The sequence below is a fragment of the Bacillus rossius genome, chromosome 6 (genome assembly GCF_032445375.1).
Source record: "Bacillus rossius redtenbacheri isolate Brsri chromosome 6, Brsri_v3, whole genome shotgun sequence".
Taxonomy (NCBI): Eukaryota; Metazoa; Arthropoda; class Insecta; order Phasmatodea; family Bacillidae; genus Bacillus; species Bacillus rossius.
The window spans coordinates 76,065,588-76,086,610 of record NC_086334.1 but is presented as its reverse complement, the minus strand read 5'-3'; positions in this window follow the sequence as shown (position 1 = coordinate 76,086,610).

Here is a 21,023-nt window from a genome sequence, read left to right as displayed (position 1 = left end):
AGTAGTTCTGCTTTTCAAAAACAGATGACGCCACGTGTTGCTTGAAGGTAAATAATATTTTTTTTTCTTTTATGCGGGATGCCGGATGCTCACTTACGATCGCAAAAAAAGAATGGCTTCGCTAGACTCCAAGTAGAACTAAGTTCGTCCTTCCTGTTAGTGCTTCTCAGATTTCTCAGAGCTTATTATTATTTGACTGAGTAATAATATTTTTTTTTAATTTCCAAGTGATAAAAATATTGCAAGTGTTGATTAAGTAGCAGATATTCACTAATTAAATGTAACCTTGAATAAAATGACATGTCTCATTAAGTAAAAAATCCTTCATGCAGAGATCAATTTCTCATATGTAACCAGAAGCACTCGGAGAAAACCATCAGATGTCTAGTCAGTAATAATCAGAAGCATTAAGTGAAAACCATCAAAAAATATTGTCAAGAATAATCAGGAGCACACTGAGAAAACCACCATAATATTGACAAGAATAATCGGAAGCTCACTAAGAAAACCACCACAAGTTTTCTTTTATATCATAAAATTACTGAAAAAAATAATAAAAATTTTAAAATAAAAACAAAAAAACACAAAAACAAATTCTGCTAGCTTGTGAACTTCTCATTGTCGTGCAAAGTTAGAGTTCTAGTACAAGTCAGAATTTGTTTTTGTATTTTTTTTGTTTTTATTTTAAATTTTTTATCAATTTTTTGACGTGATAACATCTAATAAATCGATGAACGCCGGCTGTACGCACGAGAAAGTGTCCCGTAACTCACATTGTCCCACTATGGATGTTCCACTACGGATGTGTCCTGTTACGCTCATTGTACGCATGCGCGGCATTACTCTTCCACTTGATTGGAACAACCATCGATTTGACTTTTCAATCATGTTTTCGTCATTTGAATTATTAATATTATGTAATTTAACGATCGTCCATCGATTTTCAGCACAATCGGTATGGTTATTTAAAAGTAATGTTGAATATTCAAATACATTTTTAACGAACAATGGTGTTTTACAGTTACACATAATAATTCAAATTACACCCGGGATCTTTTGCACAATGTTTTAAAAAATATTGTAACACATTATAAAAAAGTTTTGTGTATTTGGGATGCGTATTTGTTATAGAATCGTGTTATAAAAACGAAATAATATTATTCCCGTACGGTGCTGCCATCTACGGTGACGGACGCGAACCGAACGAATCGTGCTATCTATTAGTTGTTGCATGAACCAGGCTTTGGTTAATACATACGAGGGTTTTTTTTTCAACCTCCGATCGGCTGTAATAAAAAAAAACGGGAATGAATTGGGAAATTATTTTAATGTCAAAAGAAATGTACATCTTTACTCTATTTTTCCACATAATCACCGTGCAGATTGAGGCATTTGTCGTACCGATGCACCAGCTTTCCATTACCCTCTGCATAAAATGATGCCTCCTGCCTATTCAGCCACGTTTTAACAGTGCTCTGCAGTTCATCATTGGTGTTGAAGCGTCGTCCTCCAAGCCACTTTTTCAACGTGGGGAAAAGGTGATAGTCACTCGGTGCCAAATCCGGACTGTAAGGAGGGTGATCAAACACTTCCCATCGAAATCTTGCAAGGAGTTGTTGTGTTACGGCGGCACTATGCGGTCGGGCGTTGTCATGGTCATGAAGCAAGACAACACCAGATGTCAGCATTCCTCTCCGCGTGTTGCGTATCGACTGTCTTAGCCGTCGTAGTGTCACGCAGTATGCAGCAGCATTGATTGTTGTCCCTGGCTCCATGAAATCAACCAGTAGCACACCTTGGTGATCCCAGAACACTGTAGCCATCTGTTTCTTGGTGCTGAATGTCCGTTTGAACTTTTTCGGCTTGTTTGGAGAATAGGTGTGCATCCACTGTTGTGATTGAAGTTTTGTTTCTTCATTATCTAAATGAATCCATGTTTCATCACCTGTCACAATTTGAGTCAAAAAGTGTTCACCATCGTCTGCGTAACGCAGCAAAAAGACAAGGCTGATTCCATTCGCCGCTCCTTGTTGATGTCAGTCAACATCTTGGGTACCCATCGGGCACAGATTTTCCTGTATCCGAGATTGTCTGTAACAATGGCATATAGGGCTGACCTTGAAATGAGCGGAAATTGTTCAGACAGTTCTGAAATCGTGAATCGACATCTCTCACGAACAACTGCATCAACTCTCTGAACTGTTTCATCTGTTGCTACTGACTTCCTTCCTTGGCCACCTTCATCATGAACATCAATACGGCCTTCGCGGAATTTCCGACACCACTCTCGCACAACGCCATCGCTCACAAAGTTTTCACCATACACAACACTCATTCGGCGATGGATTTCTGCTGCAGTGTGCCCTTCTGCCTGTAAGAAACGGATGACTCCACGCAGCTCGCATTTCGCCATACAGTTTATCGTTGCAGCCATGTTGACATTCCCATAACCAAGCTTCAACTGAGGTGTGAGTTGGCCGCTCCACATGGTTGGTGGAAGGGGGTAAACACTACGAGACGTGTCGATTCGTGTACGAGCGATTAGGGTATCGATTAATGGGCATGCCATGGAGAAATGAAACTTTAATCACACTGCAGGGCACTGTTAAAACGTGGCTGAATAGGCAGGAGGCATCATTTTATGCAGAGGGTATTGGAAAGCTGGTGCATCGGTACGACAAATGCCTCAATCTGCACGGTGATTAAGTGGAAAAATAGAGTAAAGATGTACGTTTCTTTTGACATTAAAATAATTTCCCAATTCATTCCCGTTTTTTTATTACAGCTGATCGGAGGTTGAAAAAAAAGTAACCTTAGTATTTTCCTTTGTTTATCGCGAGGGGCGTTATTATTAATCAATTATAAATCAAATTTCGTGCCCGGGGCCACAATTGCATATCATTTTGAGCACTGGAAGACATAAAAACAAAAATATTCTCGACGGATTTTAATCCCTGGTTTTCATTGCTTATTACAACAACAATTTCGGCAATAAAGGTAAATTATTTTTGCATTTTAAAAATCTGATTACTAGTATAATTTCAAGTAATTATTCTGTCGTGTCCTGCATTTGGCCTCGACCCCCTGATACGAGTGCTTCATGCTCCTCCCTCTGTAACCAACATGGCCGCCTCTCAAAGAAAAGCCATATCCCACAGGCTTCTCTACGCCAGCCTTGGGATATTGGCGACGAGTGGTGCCACAAACAAACATAGCTGGCATCAAGCATTATTGACATTTATAACAGTGAATATGTATTTGCTAATTAATGAACAATGTAAAATGTGTGTCAATACAATGTGCCTACATAATAATTAAATAGTGTCCTTGTGTGTGGATTACTGGGGAGGAAAAATAATGACCTGTGTGTAGAATATACATCGCTTCTATCAGTAATTAATGTCTGAAGGAGTTGTATTTAAGCTAGGTAGAAATTTACCTAGCTAGAGATCCCTACCCCAGAGAAATCTGGGGGAAATAAAGCAGGAATTTAGAATTTGTCTTATTGCGTTCTGCTCTCCTCTCCTCTCACTCTCTCCCCTTCCTTCCTCTGGAGCGGCCTTCGGGAGCTCGCTCTAGGGCTCCATCTAACACCCCTCCTCTTCCCCTGGCCCAGCAAAAGGGCAGGCAAGTGCTAACATCCGAGAGTCAAGGAGCAGCTGCCAGCCTATCAGTGGGCGTTTCGCCCCACCTCACGTCACTCCAGCACCAGACACTGTTGCTGGGACACGTCAATTCTTTTATTATTTAAAAAAGTAGCATCTGTTGGCGAGTGCTGTAATAATAGGTTATGTTAGATATTTGATTATAGTTTATTTGTATGAAAACTTGTTCATAATTATATTTAAACGAAAAGTTAATGTGGTTTTCATTGCTTATTACAACAACAATTTCTGCAATAAAGGTTATTCTTGCATTTTAAAAATCTGTTTACTAGTATAATTTCAAGTATTTATTCTTTTATTATTAAAAAAAGTAGCATCTGCCAGCTAGTGCAGTAAAAATAGTTTGACGTCGTCTGGCCGACGACCACCCCAGAGCCCGACCTGCACCCGCCAGTATACGCTCCCGCTAACGGAACACACCCCTGGCCATGGCCCACCCGAGTCAGGCGAGCCGAACAGCAATTAAAGGCAAAACCGCGGAAACCTGAGTAGACAAGAGAAGAACCGTACCCATTCCTCCTGAAACATTAAATTAGGATTTTAGCGACAATAAAATCTCTTCCAGACACACCCGTTTGGAGTCTAGCGTAATGAGGTCATGCCTGGCGCGAGAGAGGCCGAGCCTCCCTCGGACGCCATGCCAGTTCGGCAGTTCAGCGCAGCTCATGGACCGGGGCGGACCTACGTCCCACGGAGAGGCAACATCCTTTGTCTACATTGAAAGTAACGTCCGGTAAATATAGTCACTAATTAACAAAACCCCCTTTATTACTTAACCTCTCCGTGAGTACCCGGTCCCTTTTTTCGGTCCAGGACCTAATCCGGCCGCATCAACTTAAGGACACCCCGCACCACACTTGGTCAACGGGGCTGCTCTTCAGCATACGGCACGGGCCGTCTCCCGCAAAGTACAGAACTTTATTTAAGGTCACGCGCACGGCGCTGACCACAAACCCGCAAGGGAACTTGGACAAACTTAATTGCGGTGCGTGTTTCACCACAGTGGGCACAACACCCGCGCCGAGACATTCGCATACGGGATTGGCCGTCTCCAATCGCCCGCCCCCTTAATTCAGTGTATTTGTGTATCCCGTATTTTGTACTGTTAACTTACGTTACCCGAGTAACGAGTGCCACGTAACTTGTGCGCGCCACCTTAATCCAGTGTATTTTTGTATCCCGTATTTTGTACTGTTAATTTACGTTACCCGAGTAACGAGTGCCACGTAACTTGTGCGCGCCCCCTTAATCCAGTGTATTTTTGTATCCCGTGTTTTGTATTGCTAACTTACGTTACCCGAGTAACGAGTGCCACGTAACTTGTGCGCACCCCCTTAATTCAGTGTATTTTTGTATCCCGTATTTTGTATTGCTAACTTACGTTACCCGAGTAACGAGTGCCACGTAACCTGTACGCGCCCCCTTAATTCAGCGTATTTTGTGTCCCGCCTTTGTGTTACGAAATTACGTTACCTGCGTACCCAGTGAGACGTCTGAGACATAACAGCATCCGAGGCCACGTAACGCGGAACACAAACAATACGGCGCCACGGAATAACAAGTAACAACCCCCCGGGGACCTCTGTAGAGTGTTGTATTGTGTACGACTCGCTCCTCTGAATAAAAGGTACGACACCACCACCTCAACTCCACGTCTCTTATTTAAAATCATCTCACGCAACACCGCCGCCGGCCCTAGTGGGCCACGCAGGGGCACATACATCCACGACCCCAAATTCACGACTAGAAACGAGCTAGTCTGGCGCCCACCCGGACAACACAGATCAAGAACCGCCTTTTCCCACTAGGAGCCACACCGGGACTCGAGCCCGAGACCCCGGACGACGGCATTTGGCGCCCGCTGCGTGGGGCAGAAAATAACGTGAAAAAAAATTTTTTTTTTCTTTCCCCTTCTGGACATTTTCGAAATAAATTCACCAACAGGCGACAGCGGAGACACGAAACGGCCATTTTGGACACAGGAAGGGTCGAAGGCCAGACAGACCGGCGCGACGAGGCGAGCGGACAAAGGACACTCCAACCACCCCCACCCCCGCACGTCATCACGGCGAGGCGAGCAACGGAGCGACGTCACCACCCCCACTCCGCGCGGACCATTTTCGCCTCCTCTTTGTGCGGCTGTCCGGGCACCTACCCCCACCTCGTCACCCCGCTTCACGCTCTCCGCTTCGGGCAATCATCCTGATACCCCCACTCCGCGCGGACCGTTTTCGCCTCCTCTTTGTGCGGCTGTCCGGGCACCTGCCCGCCACCGATCTCAAACCCGCGCGCTACAACAGCGCCCAGACTACAAACAGCCCGTCACAGACGGCGAACTTGAACGTACAACATACAGCTCAACATGCAGGCACCACCTACAGACCTCGTGTGCACGCGTTGCCTATTACCAAGGGAAATAGACCTATTGACGGGATCACTGCCGTGGTACAGGACATGCCAATGCGCGAACACCCGGGACAACGTCACCGAGCAGACCTGGGGCAAGCCCTGGAGCGAGACGTTACTCGGCGAGCCGCACACCCAATTACCGTGGTCATGAGCACCGCTTAAGACGGAGGCACAAGCTAACGTCACACTGGGAGGCATACTACCGACTATGGGCCTCACGAGTGCGCGGACCAATCCGGCACCCAAATACATCCCACCACCAAGCGCAATCACCGGACCAAACACGGGGATGCATACATGCAACCCGTGCTACACAGGGAAGTTAGCACTACCCGAGTTCAGCGGAATAGGGCACGAAGTACCCAGAGACTTCCTAACACACTGCGAGGTCAGACTGGCACGGTCCGGAATACCGACCGATGAGTGGTCGGGGCGAGCGAGCGAACAGCTGAAGGGGACCGCCCGCCAATGGTGGAACATCTGGGGATGCTTCGGCATGCCCTGGGAGGAGTTTGCCATGTCGTTCAACCGCCGATTTGACACGGAACACGCACTGGTCCAATGCACGACACAGTTCTATGGCGAATGCCAACGCGACGGCGAACCCGTCGAGAAGTTTCTGGCCAAGAAAATGCAACTGTTCAATCGAGTAGCACCAGGTGCCGTGCCAGCCACCGCGCTCGCAACCATTACCACCCTCCTACACAATGAACTGCAACCGTTCATGCGGTGTTACCGCGCAGAGGAAGTCGAGGATTACGTCCGACAAGCCATAGACACGGAACGGAACATCCGGGGACTGCGACACTACGACCCCCCGAACACCGACCGGGACCTGGCCAGACGCCCAATGTGTCAGAGAATAGCCAGCGTCCAGAACCGGGAAGCAGGGGGCTACCCACCCGACCGCCCGCGACGAGCCATCGAGGACGCACCACCACCTGGTAGGCCCGATGGGTCATCGACACAGCAGGAACCCCCACTACCGCGATGCCAGTTGGGCTGCCCCGCAGGTACCCGCCACTGGCATGTCGACTGCCCACGCCGGCAAACACCACCCGTCACCAACACGTCGGGAAACGCCCACCCGGGGGCACGGCGGTAAAACCCGCGCCTCCGAGCAAACCGAGCCAACCCACACCCGCCGCGGAAATAGCCACACCGCAGCTAAACCAGCTAGTCCGTCCCCGCGACGGCCTACTCCGCATCCCCGTGGAAGTCAACGGGCGACCCACGGCGGCCCTGGTAGACACGGGCGCGAGCCACGTGTTCGTGGCCCCCCACCTGGTACCCCCCGGCGCGCTGCAGCCCCACCAAGCCGAGTTACGGTTAGCAACCAGCACGCAACCGGGAAGGACAGTGGGGCAAGCCGAACTCAAGGTACGCATTCGGGACGACGTCACCACGGTAACCGCCCTAGTGGTAGAGGACTTACACGAAGGGATAGTACTAGGCCAACCATGGTTAGCGAGACAAGATGCGGTGATCGAAATGAAACCCAGACGGGTTTACATTGGCACCCGCGAGCGGCTCACAGTGTACGCCATAGGCACTACCCCCGAGAGTCAGGGGGAGAAAGTAACCTTAGACCAGTTCCGCCACAACGTCCCCCACGAGTACCGAGCAGCAGTGGAACGCGTGTTGGCAGAAAGGCAGGACGTCTTCGCGGTAGCCGACCCACTGAAGCGCACCACCATCACCGAACACCACATCCCGACCACCCACGACAACCCAGTACACGAGGCCCCGAGAGGCTACGGGTTCCGGGAGCAGAGGGCCATCCGGGAGCAAGTGGCGGACATGCTTCGCGATGGGGTAGTCGAACCGTCCAACAGTCATTACAATGCTTGCGTCGTATTAGCCCCAAAGAAAGACGGTTCGCTACGCTTCTGCGTCGATTTTCGGCCGCTAAACGCGATCACGATTAGCTCACCCCCACCTCAAATCAGCGTCGACGCCGCCGTAGCCGGACTCGGCCGCGCGAAAGTCTTCAGTACGCTCGACCTGAAGGCTGGGTATTGGCAAGTGCCCATACGGGCGGAAGACAGGGGAAAAACCGCGTTCACGATACCAGACGGGCGGAAGTTTCAATTTCGCGCCATGCCTTTTGGGCTAAAGTGCGCACCGGCCACGTTCCAGGGAATGATGACCCGAGTGTTGGAGGGGTACCTGGGCCGGTTTGCGATCGCGTACCTCGACGACGTGATCGTCTTCTCCGAGACGTGGGAGGACCACGCCAGACACCTGGCGCTGGTCCTAGAACGCTTGGCCACACACCATCTCACGGCCGCACACCACAAGTGTCATATCGGGACCCAGGAGGTCGAATTCCTGGGCCACCTAGTAAGCGCGGCTGGCAACCGACCCCAACCCGTTCACTTGCGCAAGATCGCTGAAGCGGCACCACCGCGGACGAGGAAGCAACTCCAACGGTTTATCGGCCTGGTGAACTGGCTCAGGGGGTACATCCCCGACTTCTCCCGTACCATCGCACCACTGACCGACCTCCTGTCACCACGGGCACGGTACCATTGGGGCGAACCCGCGCAACGCGCCTTTGAAGAAATAAAAGCCGCCTTCACTCGCTGTCACACCCTCACACGAGTAGACCCCGGACGCCGCCTCTACCTTCAGACCGACGCCAGCGCACTCGGTGTGGACGCGGTGCTTTTACACACGGACCCGAACGGGGTCCGCGAGGTCATCGACTACGCTAGCGCAAAGCTCGGACCGGCCGAACGCCGGTATCACAGCAACGAGCAAGAGTGCCTAGCCGTAGTCTGGGCCATGAAAAAGTACCGGCCCCACCTGGAGGGGAAGTGCTTCACACTGAGGACGGACAACAGCTGCCTCACCTGGCTGCGTACGATGCAGGGACGGAAAGGCAAACTCATACGATGGGCGCTATTCCTCCAGTCGTTCGACTTCGACGTCGAGCACGTTCCTGGCATGGAGAACCAGCTCCCCGACTTACTGTCGCGGGAACCCGACGACCGAACAGAGCTGACGGACGAGGACGACTGGGAGGAGATCCTACCCCCGGACACACCACACGGACACGCATCGCACGACTCGGCATGCGCGCGCATCACGGCCGACGCGGACGGGGACGAAGACCCACCCAACACCGTGGCCGACGTCCAGGACCGGGTACGTCGAGCACAGGAAACGTCAATATACGCGGCAAGACGCCGCCAGCAAGCGACCGCCGGACACGAGGCGTGGCGCGTGCAAGACGGCCTGATTCAGACTCACACACCCGGACACCAGGAAGACTGGAGGACCTACGTCCCGACGGAAGCCCGAGAAGCGGTCCTTCGGTTCTTCCACGACCACGACCTCGCTGGACACCCGGGGACCGATCAGACACGACGAGAAGTCACCCGGCACTACCACTGGCCCCGCGTCACGTACGACGTACGTACGTACGTGCGCGAATGCGAGGTCTGTCAGGCAAGGAAAGCGAGGCGGCGTGACGGCGAGGAGCAACAACGACCCAGGGAACCCACCACCGCCTTCCAAACGATAGCCTTAGACGTAATGGGCCCCTACCCCCGCACGCCGCGCGGCAAACGCTTCCTCCTCGTCGTGACGGACCTCTTCACGCGGTGGACAGAGGCGTATCCATGCGGGAACGTGCGCACACCTACCATCATCAGCCTGCTGACCAGGGAGTTCCTGTCACGTTGGGGATACCCCCAGTCGGTGTTAACGGACAACGCCAGTCAGTTCCTGGGGCGACATTGGAAGGGCTGGTGCGACGAACACCAGATCGAGCACCACACGACGCCCGCCTACCACCCGAGAGCGAACCCGACAGAGCGCCGGAACCAGGAACTGAAGGCACAGCTCCGGATCCGGCTGGGGGCGGACCACACGCAGTGGGACCTGCACGTGGCTGACGCCCTCTTCTGTGTACGACGCCGCACTAACGCCGCAACCGGCCGCACACCGGCCGAAATGATACAGGGCCACAACCTGCCCTTACCGGGAGAATGGGCCACACACGGCACTCCACACCCCGAAGAGACAACGGAGGAACGTGACCAACGACGGGTGACTCTGCACAACGAGGCAAGATGTAGGCAGGATAGGTACGCCAACCGGATCACCCCAACCACAGATCATCCTCCACCCGCCGTGCAGGTCGGCGATCAGGTGTTCGCGCGACTACACCCACTTTCAGCCGCACCCCGCAACTATTGCGCGGGACTGGCCCCGCGCTGGGGCGGGCCATACACGGTACGGCGACGACTAGGCAGGACGACGTACTTAGTCCGCACGGAGGGACGGCGCCTGAAGAAGGTGCACAGGGACGACATCCGGCTCACCGCCCTACCTGGGGAGAGGAACCCAGACGGAGACGCAGGACCCCCCACTCCGGACGAAAACGGACGCCGTACGCCGGAGAGCGACGTAGTCCAGGAAGAGGACGACTCGCCAGAAGCGACCCCCGCTAGGAGCCGACCCGAACCGCGCCCATACCGCACCCTGGTGTTCACGAACACCATGTCCAACAGGCCCCGCGACGAACCCGCGGACACGCCCGGGACATCACCCGCAGAGGCCGCGTCAGACGACGAGGCGAGGCCACAACCACGGCGGTGGCGGCGCCCGCCCACGTACCTTGACGATTACGCACTTAGCACGGCCACGGGGGACACCAGGGGCGACCCCGCCCACGACGTGCCAGACGAGCCGGAAGAGGTCCACGAGGACGCACCGGAGACGGCAGTGGTACCCTGGGAGGGGAGCGTGGTGTACGAGAGCCCCCCACCGCAATACTACCCACGGGGCGAGGACGAAGAGGCCGTGGAGATCGCCGAGCTGTCGCACAGCATAGGTCAATCCGATGCATGCAACGACGACGGGCCAACGCCGATCGTCACGCAACCCGGAGAGACCGACCCGGAGATCGCCGCCTCAGCATCAGCCGCCATACCCGAACGGGAACGGACCCCGTACCATTCCACGAACTGTCAACCGCCGCCGAAGGAGGACCTCCGCGGACCGGGACATCGACTGGGGACAAGCGAACCCGCCAGCGAGCCCGCGGAACGACCCCGACGGGCCCACAGACCTCCAGTTCGCCTGGCCGACTACGACCTGGGAACAGGGCGCAGAGCCTGTCAGCCGCAAGGCCACCTCGACGAGTCGACCCCCGGATGTTCGGCGTGGGACGACCCGGGACAGGTGCTCGGGCCCTACCAACTGCGGCCACCGCGAGCACCACCCGGGTGGAGCTGTTGCCGGAGCTAGGAGGCGCCACGACGCCGCCCCCGGCACGCCTGCCACGACGGCAACCGGGGCGGCGCGCACGTTGGCCCAATCGGCCACGATCACCAGGTCCAGTGCGCTGACCCTATCAGCCGCTGACCCCGCCCAGGCGCCGCGACGTCGGCCCCGGCACACCTGCCATGACGGCAACCGGGGCGGCGCGCGCGCTGGCCCAGTCGGCCATGATCACCAGGTCCAGTGCGCTGACCCTATCAGCCGCTGACCCCGCCCAGGCGCCACGACGCCGCCCCCGGCACGCCTACCACGACGGCAACCGGGGCGGTGCGCACGTTGGCCCAGTCGGCCACGTTCACCAGGTCCAGTGCGCTGACCCTATCAGCCGCTGACCCCACACCGGCGCCACGACGCCGCCCCCGGCACGCCTGCCACGACGGCAACCAGGGCGGCACGCACGTTGGCCCAGTCGGCCACGTTCACCAGGTCCAGTGCGCTGACCCTATCAGCCGCTGACCCCACACAGGCGCTGCGACGCCGCACCCGGCACGCCTGCCACGACGGCAACCGGGGCGGCGCGCACGCTGACCCAGTCGGCTACGAATACCAGGTCCAGTACGCGGAGCCAACCAGCTGCTGAGCCGCGAACCACGCCGGGATGGAGCGGCCGGAGCTAGGGGTGGCCCCATGTTAGCGGGACCATAAGCGGCGCAAGGTCGGGCTTCACAGGGGGGGGGCGTTTGACGTCGTCTGGCCGACGACCACCCCAGAGCCCGACCTGCACCCGCCAGTATACGCTCCCGCTAACGGAACACACCCCTGGCCATGGCCCACCCGAGTCAGGCGAGCCGAACAGCAATTAAAGGCAAAACTGCGGAAACCTGAGTAGACAAGAGAAGAACCGTACCCATTCCTCCTGAAACATTAAATTAGGATTTTAGCGACAATAAAATCTCTTCCAGACACACCCGTTTGGAGTCTAGCATAATGAGGTCATGCCTGGCGCGAGAGAGGCCGAGCCTCCCTCGGACGCCATGCCAGTTCGGCAGTTCAGCGCAGCTCATGGACCGGGGCGGACCTACGTCCCACGGAGAGGCAACATCCTTTGTCTACATTGAAAGTAACGTCCGGTAAATATAGTCACTAATTAACAAAACCCCCTTTATTACTTAACCTCTCCGTGAGTACCCGGTCCCTTTTTTCGGTCCAGGACCTAATCCGGCCGCATCAACTTAAGGACACCCCGCACCACACTTGGTCAACGGGGCTGCTCTTCAGCATACGGCACGGGCCGTCTCCCGCAACGTACAGAACTTTATTTAAGGTCACGCGCACGGCGCTGACCACAAACCCGCAAGGGAACTTGGACAAACTTAATTGCGGTGCGTGTTTCACCACAGTGGGCACAACACCCGCGCCGAGACATTCGCATACGGGATTGGCCGTCTCCAATCGCCCGCCCCCTTAATTCAGTGTATTTGTGTATCCCGTATTTTGTACTGTTAACTTACGTTACCCGAGTAACGAGTGCCACGTAACTTGTGCGCGCCCCCTTAATCCAGTGTATTTTTGTATCCCGTGTTTTGTATTGCTAACTTACGTTACCCGAGTAACGAGTGCCACGTAACTTGTGCGCACCCCCTTAATTCAGTGTATTTTTGTATCCCGTATTTTGTATTGCTAACTTACGTTACCCGAGTAACGAGTGCCACGTAACCTGTACGCGCCCCCTTAATTCAGCGTATTTTGTGTCCCGCCTTTGTGTTACGAAATTACGTTACCTGCGTACCCAGTGAGACGTCTGAGACATAACAGCATCCGAGGCCACGTAACGCGGAACACAAACAATACAGCGCCACGGAATAACAAGTAACAACCCCCCGGGGACCTCTGTAGAGTGTTGTATTGTGTACGACTCGCTCCTCTGAATAAAAGGTACGACACCACCACCTCAACTCCACGTCTCTTATTTAAAATCATCTCACGCAACACCGCCGCCGGCCCTAGTGGGCCACGCAGGGGCACATACATCCACGACCCCAAATTCACGACTAGAAACGAGCTAGTCTGGCGCCCACCCGGACAACACAGATCAAGAACCGCCTTTTCCCACTAGGAGCCACACCGGGACTCGAGCCCGAGACCCCGGACGACGGCAAGGTTATGTTACAATTGACTAAAAATTATGGTGATCCATATAATTTTTGGTAGATATTTGATAACAGTTTATTAATATGAAAACTGGTTCATTATTATATTTAAACTTTATAGTCAAACACCAGTTTTTAAAATTTATTACAAGTCATCTACACGTGAACTGTTTCGTCGACTGTTTATAAAGTGAAGTGAAAAGTTAATGTGGTTTTCGTTGCTTATTACAACAACAAATTTCAGCAATAAAGGTTAATTATTATAGCATTATAAAAATCAGATTACTAGTATAATTTCAAGTAGTACTTATTCTTTTATTATTAAAATAAAAATCGTTCAATTTTATTCATAAAAGTATGCAATCATTTCATCAATGTTTTGTTATGATGTCACGTTAAACTATCGTCCGTAAACCGATGACTTTACAGACAACCAATTTTTTTCTGTAATTTTATGATATCAAAGAAAACATTTGGTGGTTTTCTCCGTGAGCTTCCGATTTTTCTTGTCAATATTATGGTGGTTTTCTCCGTGTGCTCCTGATTATTCTTGACAATATGTTTTGATGGTTTTCACTTAATGCTTCTGATTATTACTGACTAGACATCTGATGGTTTTCTCCGAGTGCTTCTGGTTACATATGAGAAATTGATCTCTGCATGAAGGATTTTTTACTTAATGAGACATGTCATTTTATTAAAGGTTACATTTAATTAGTGAATTTCTGCTACCTTATCAACACTCGCAATATTTTTATCAGTTGGAAATTTAAAAAAAATATTATTACTCAGTCAAATAATAATAAGCTCTGAGAAATCTGAGAAGTACCAACAGGAAGAACGAACTTCCTCTCCTTGGAGTCTAGCGAAGCCATACTTCCTTTGCGATCGTTAGTGAGCATCCCGCATCCCGCATAAAAAATATTATTTACCTGCAAGCAACACATGGCGTCATCTGTGGTTGAAAAGCAGAACTACTTGCATCAAGTACCTTTGCAATGGATAAATTAACTCTCGCTGATCAAATATTTAAAAAAAAAAAAGTCTATTTAAGTAATGGTTTCAATTTAAACTTCTAGAATTGAATCTAACATTAGTTAATGGTTTGTTATCTGCATCTGAATCGGAAGGCAGCCGCTGTAGATACTGTAGCAAGGATTTAGTCATAAGAAGGAATGCTAGACGTCATGTGAAGAATGATTTTGTTAAAAACCCACTACACTAAATGTTATGTTGTAATCGGTGTAGCAGGTTGTTAACACGAATTGACAGCTTAAAAAGACATGATAGAACATGTAAAGCCAAGCCTACTTACGGAATAGAGGACAACGAAGGAACTACTAGACTTGCCATCAGCCGGGGTTCTGGGTGCGATTCCCGTGGCGAGTCTAAGGAGCTGTACGTGAATATTGGGGTGTTTTCCGGGAGGGCGCCAGGCTTGCTCTGTCGTCTAACCGTGAGTGGGTCAATCGGCCCCAGCGTGTCCCCTAGACTCGGTGTCTTGACTTGGAAAGTAGCGACGGCCGGGTTAATCCCTGCACCGTAGAAAAAAAAACCAACCCGGAGTCGCGTGGGGAGTTGCGTTGAAAAAGGTATTTGGTGATGACTATAGTTACCAGTCGTGAAGAATCAGAGAGACAAAACTTGAAGGCTCTCCACGGTACACGCACCTCCGCTCCGGGCCGTGAGCTGATCAGAACTGCCTCAGGGGTTGGCATGCGGAGGGGGGGAAACTCCCTCCGTGCACCAAGGTTACGCCGCTCATCTCATCTGGGTGGAGACTTGGCGGGGGGTCCGTTCCGCCAGCAGGAGCCAGTACTGCGGGCTGAGGCCGGGCTAATGGCCTTCGGTCGGTTGGACGTCAAACCCTCCCCCCCCTGAAGAAGCACGGCCTTGCATGCGATCAGGCTCTGCGGCAGTTTGCACCCCTAGCATGTCGTTGACTCCCCATCCTGGCGCCTGGGGTGGCTGCGGCTGGTGGGGCCGGCACTCTGGACCTGGTGGCTGCGGCTAGTGGGGCCACGTTGAGGCGTGATGAGGTAGGTGGTGGTGTGCAGTGTTGTGGTGGTGTGGTGTGGTGGCCTAGTTTTCACAGCATATCCAGGCGGTTGGGGCCTCTGGGCGGTCGCAGGTGGTAGAGCGTGTCCACCGGTGGGCGAGTTTCCTCCATCATGCCCTCGGGATTGCGGGGGTTGCGGTGGCCCCTCTGGGCCCTCCCGAGATCGTACTCAGCCAGGTACCCCGGGGGACGCCTGTCCCTGGCGGTTCTCGTCACTTGGCGTGTGGGCGGTTCGTCGGGCGCTCCTGGTGGGTCGTGAGGCGTCCGAGTGGTGGTCGTGGTGGTGGTGTAGTGGTCTTCCGTCGGGGTTGTACGGCGGTTGGTCGTGTTGTGGTTGTTGGATGGCCCGCTAGAGTAAGGTTGCCTCCTTCGTTCGGGTATACCCGGGGTTTCTCCTGCCTCATCGTCGGGTTCCTCTACGACGGGTGTTTTGCCCTCAGGTAGGGTTGCCGCCTCTTCCTCTGATGCGTGGGCGATCACTGGCCCAGCCGCACAGAGTTGTAGTTGTTGTCCGGCGGCGCCGAGTACCACATCGTCGGGTTCGTCGATGACAGTGGTGGTGTCTCCCAATAGGCCCTTCGGGTCGCTCAGTGAGACGTCGGTGATGGTCACCTGTCCGTGGCGGGTCATCTGTCCCGGTTGGCGTGACGTTGTCATCTCGTGCGTGGGATCTTGTGCGTCACTTGGTGTTTCCAGGTCGTCGAGGGCCTCTTCTGGTATCCTGGTTCGGATGTCGTGGCCATGCTCTCCGGTATCCGGTTCGGGCTCATCTGCTACCAGTTGTTCGTCGTCGTGCATGTCGTCGTGTGTCTCGTCGTGGTCGGGTTGTTCCGGCATCAGCTCACCCAGTGTCGCGGCCAGTCGTAGATCGTCGCGGTGGATCTTCCGGATGCGCTATCCCCCGAATCTGACTAGATATGCGATCCTGCCCACGCGTCTCTTGATTTTGTAAGGCCCGCTCCAGCATGGTGCCAATCCGGCGCAGTATTTGCGGGGGGCTGCTGACAGCGGGTGGACCCGGGTGTAGACTTGGTCTCCCGTTCGGACTAGGGGTGGCTCCCGCATGGTCTTGGGGGTGATCTTCTGCGAGTAGGTCGTTTGTCATCGTCGTGCATCTTCATACATGTCTGTCCTGTGCTGGTCGCGTTCCTCCATCCCTTCTCTGTCATGCGGCATCCTGTGGGTGGCCCATTCGCCTGGGAGGTGCAGGTTACTTCCTTGCACCATCTCGGCGGGTGAGTGGCCGGTGGCTGCGTTCACACGACGGCGGATGCAGAACAGGGCGTCGGCGAGGTGTTGGTCCCACTTCGAGTGGTCGTCAGTCAGTCGGAGTTGGATCTTCAAGTACTGGTTCCTGCGCTCGGTGGGGTTGGCTCTGGAATGGTAAGCTGGGGTGGTGTGGTGGTGGATATGCACCCGCGCGCACCAGTCCTGCCATTGCTTGCCGATGAACTGGCTGCCATTATCGGTCAAGGCCGACTGTGGGTAGCCCCACCGAGGCAGGAACTCCTGCGTCATGAGGTGGATGATGGTGGACGCCCTGGCATTGCTGCACGGATATTTCTGTCCACCTTGTGAACATATCCGTCACGACGAGTATGAACCTCTTCCCTCTGGGCGACCTGGGGTAGGGCCCCATCAGGTCGAATGCGATGGTCTGGAAGGCGTGGGTCGGTTGTCGTGGGTGCTGCTGCTGCTCCCCGTCGCGTCGGCGCACCTTGCGAACCTGGCAGACCTCGCACTCCCGGACGTACTCCCTCACATCCCGCGCTACGCCGGGCCAATGGTAGTGTTGGGAGACTGCGTGTCGTGTCTGGTCCGTACCGGGGTGTCCTGCCAGGTCGTGGTCGTGGTAGAACCTCAAGACGGCCTCGAGCACCTCGGAAGGCACGTAGGTCTTTCACGACCCAGCCTCTCCAAGCGCTCGGTGCCTGATCCGGCCGTTCTGGTCTCTCCACGTCGGGTGTAGTTCGTCTCCAGCTTGTTGTCGTCGTCGGGTCATTTCAGTTGATTGACGTTGAGCGGTCATGACCCGTTGGTCGACGTCAGTTGAGGTGTTAGGTGGTGGGTCGGTTTGGTTGGCGTTGGTCGTGATCCGTAAACAGGTGTTTAGTGGCGAGAGGTGTTCGGTGTTGGGACCGGGCGGCAGCATGTCCTCCCACTCCTCCACGTCGATGACCTCGTGTTGGTCGCTCGGTTGCCGCGACAGGGCGTCTGGCAGCTGGTTTTCTCGCCCTGGCACGTGCTCCACCACGAAGTCGAAGGACTGGAGGAGTAATGCCCACCGTATGAGTTTACCTTTTCTGCCCTGCATTGTCTGGAGCCAGGTGAGGTAGCGGTGGTCGGTACGGAGAGTAAAGGTCCGGCCCTCGAGGTGTGGCCGGTACTTTTATACTGCCCAGATCACCGCCAAACACTCCTGCTCATTGCTGTGCTATCTACGCCCAGCAGGCCCGAACTTCGCGCTGGCGTACTCCACTACGTGCTTGTCTCCTAAGTGGTAAACTTGAAACAGGACGGCGCCTGCCCCTAAGGCGCTGGCATCTGTCTGCAGGATGAGTGGGCGTTCGGGGTCAATACGCACGAGGGTATGGCAGCGAGTGAACGCGGTCTTTACCTCCTCAAACGCGTGTTGCGCATCGCTGCCCTAGTGGTAGCACTTTTGCGGTGACAGCAGGTCGGTGAGGGGTGCGATTACGCGGGAGAAATCGGGTATGTACACCCTCAGCCAATTGATCAGACCGATAAACCTTTGGAGCTGCTTCCTCGTACATGGGGCCTCCGCGGTCGCGATCTTCTGGAGATGGTCAGTCTGAGGCTGGCTCCCCTCCATGTTGACGCGGTGCCAGGAGCCAGTACTGCAAGCTGAGGCCGGGCTAATGGCCTTCAAACGGTACGACGTCAGACTAAAGATGAGTGATCTGCATTATGACAATAATTTACCTTGTCCTGAGCATGATGGTATTAGCTCACCCGATCGTGACGAATAACATATAATTAAATGATGCAGATGGCTTCGGGAAGACTGAAACTAATGGAACTAACACCGTGAAAAGTGAGAATACATTCAAGTCCATATTCAGTAGATACTCCATACTTTGTAAAAATGATGGAAACCTAAAAAGGATGCATGAAGACGATGAAGACACTTCGACATCAACGATATCGAGTTTTTACGGTAATCTGGGTGAAGACGATGCCTTCTACGGTGATTGCTACAGTGATTCTGAAGCTGGCGACGTAATCGAAGACTGTGCTGAAGCACCTAAAGCAGGCAATATCGAAGACTGTGATGGAGTACTGAAACCGAAACGATGGAAACGACGTGTTATAATAAATAAATCTCATCAAGCTTGTGGTGATCACTGACTCAATGATGATAGTTACCCTGAGGTTTTTGTTAAAACAGAAGACACCAGAGATTATAATATTTATTATAAACTTGCAAGGAAGATGGTGGCAGAAGAGATTGATTACACATCATGGAAAGATCCAAACATATTGGTTGACCGGCTAAGACTGTTGGTGGCATCTGTTCGTAGAGGAAACTACTCGCATATCGAGGAAGTATCGTCCATATTTAAAGAACTGCGGAAAGCTGGCTATATACAATAATCATTTGTTTAACTGTCATGTGTGTACTATTGAAAAATTAATGAATTATTTATATTTTAAAAAGTATGTTTTATTTCTTGTATTCTGATTTTCCAACTAAGCATGTGTTTCCGCTACTGTATGTGTGATAATTCCGTTTTTTCCTGTGTGTACCGTATGTACGTTCATTTTTCCTGTGTGTACATTTCGTTTTCCTGTGTGTACCATGTGTTCATTCCATTTCCTGTGTGTGTATTCCGTTTTTTCCTGTGTGTACTGTGTGTACAATCCGTTTTCCTGCGTGTACTGTGTGTACATTCCGTTTCCTGTTTGTACTGTGTGTTCATTACGTTTTCCTTTGTGTACTGTGTTCATGGTCTATATGTCTGACATTGTTCATGACCCGGTCTTGCGGTCCGAAGACGCTTGGTGTATATATATGGATGGTTTTGTCAATGAACATTTTAAAGGTTAATCTAAGTATCAAAAAACCAGACTTTCATGTAATGCATAGCGGCACTGTATTTATTTAGATGGTCAGGTATATTGACTTGAGTTGTTTTTTGTACAGTGAATAATCAATAAATTCGACGTAAGGTAATTGAAAATAAATTACTAAATATGTTTAATATTTAGTTACACCTGTCACTGGTCAAAAATCTGACCGAGGACAGGAATCCATCGATTCAATATGTAAATTAATAAGCGATTATTTCGGTGACTTTTGGAATTTTCCCTGCATTTCTAGCTAAATAATTACATGATTTCAATATGGCACCCAAATTTCCAGATGTCAGGCACCGCAGTAATAATAAATGATTACTGCACTCTAGCGGGTTAGAATAAAACAAGCATGATGGTAATGATGGTAATGATGGTAAGACGAGTACCCACACAAGATGGTGTCCTCCCGCAGACGAAAACAAGATGGTGACAAAGTCCTCTAGCAGGTGGTAGATCTTGGTAACATGTACTGAATATAAAATGTCGGGTCCATGATGGTCGTCAAGCACAAGGTCAAATTTCAAGTACAAGGTCAAAATTTAAGTTCAAGGCCAAATTTCAAGTACAAGGTCAAATTTCAAGGTCATAGTCTATTATCAAGGTCAAGGTCAAATTTCAAGGTCAAGGTCAACATAAAGTGAACTGAAAATCACACTAACATGATTGTGGCACACACTAGCAGACGAAAACAATATTTTGGTCTCCTGCAGACCAGCTGACGATACATATCTTGTTATTTGTGGAGGGTGGTCAGTCTAGGTGTCTTCTGTGGACATAGCATTTGTCGTTTTTTTATTTTTTGCTCTTACCGGTTTCGAACCAAGGACGGGAATAGATTTAATCAAACAGTATTCTAGTAAGTTAATTTTTTGATGAATTTTGAACATTTTTCATTAAAATCGGTTAATTAATAAAGATTTTCAAGATGGCTTATGTAACGATAGTTGATAAAGTGGTAACATAATTCAAAACGATGCGTGTGGCGTAAGACATTTTTATTACTTTTTATTGAGAAATTCTTATATATAATTATAAAATTACTGGTTTTCTTTCGCCGGGAATCGAACCAAGGACCGAAATCGTTTAATTAACTAAACTTTTGAAGTAGGCAATTTTTTAAATATTTTTTTGGATTTTTTTCGGAATTTATAGCATTGAAATTACGGATTTACAAGATGGCGGCCGTAACGAAAAAAAACAACAGTTATGTCTCTATACAAGATGGTGGTTCTGTCTCGAACAAGTGATGATATTATTACTTCAAATTAAAAAATTAAATTACAAGTCCGAATATGCATGTTATTTTTATATATACCTTAATTAATTCTCAGTCTGGTAAATGTCTCGATGGCCGTGCGGTTAAAGGTGTATGTTTTCCAACCTAGATATCAGAGCTGCGATGGATCGAAT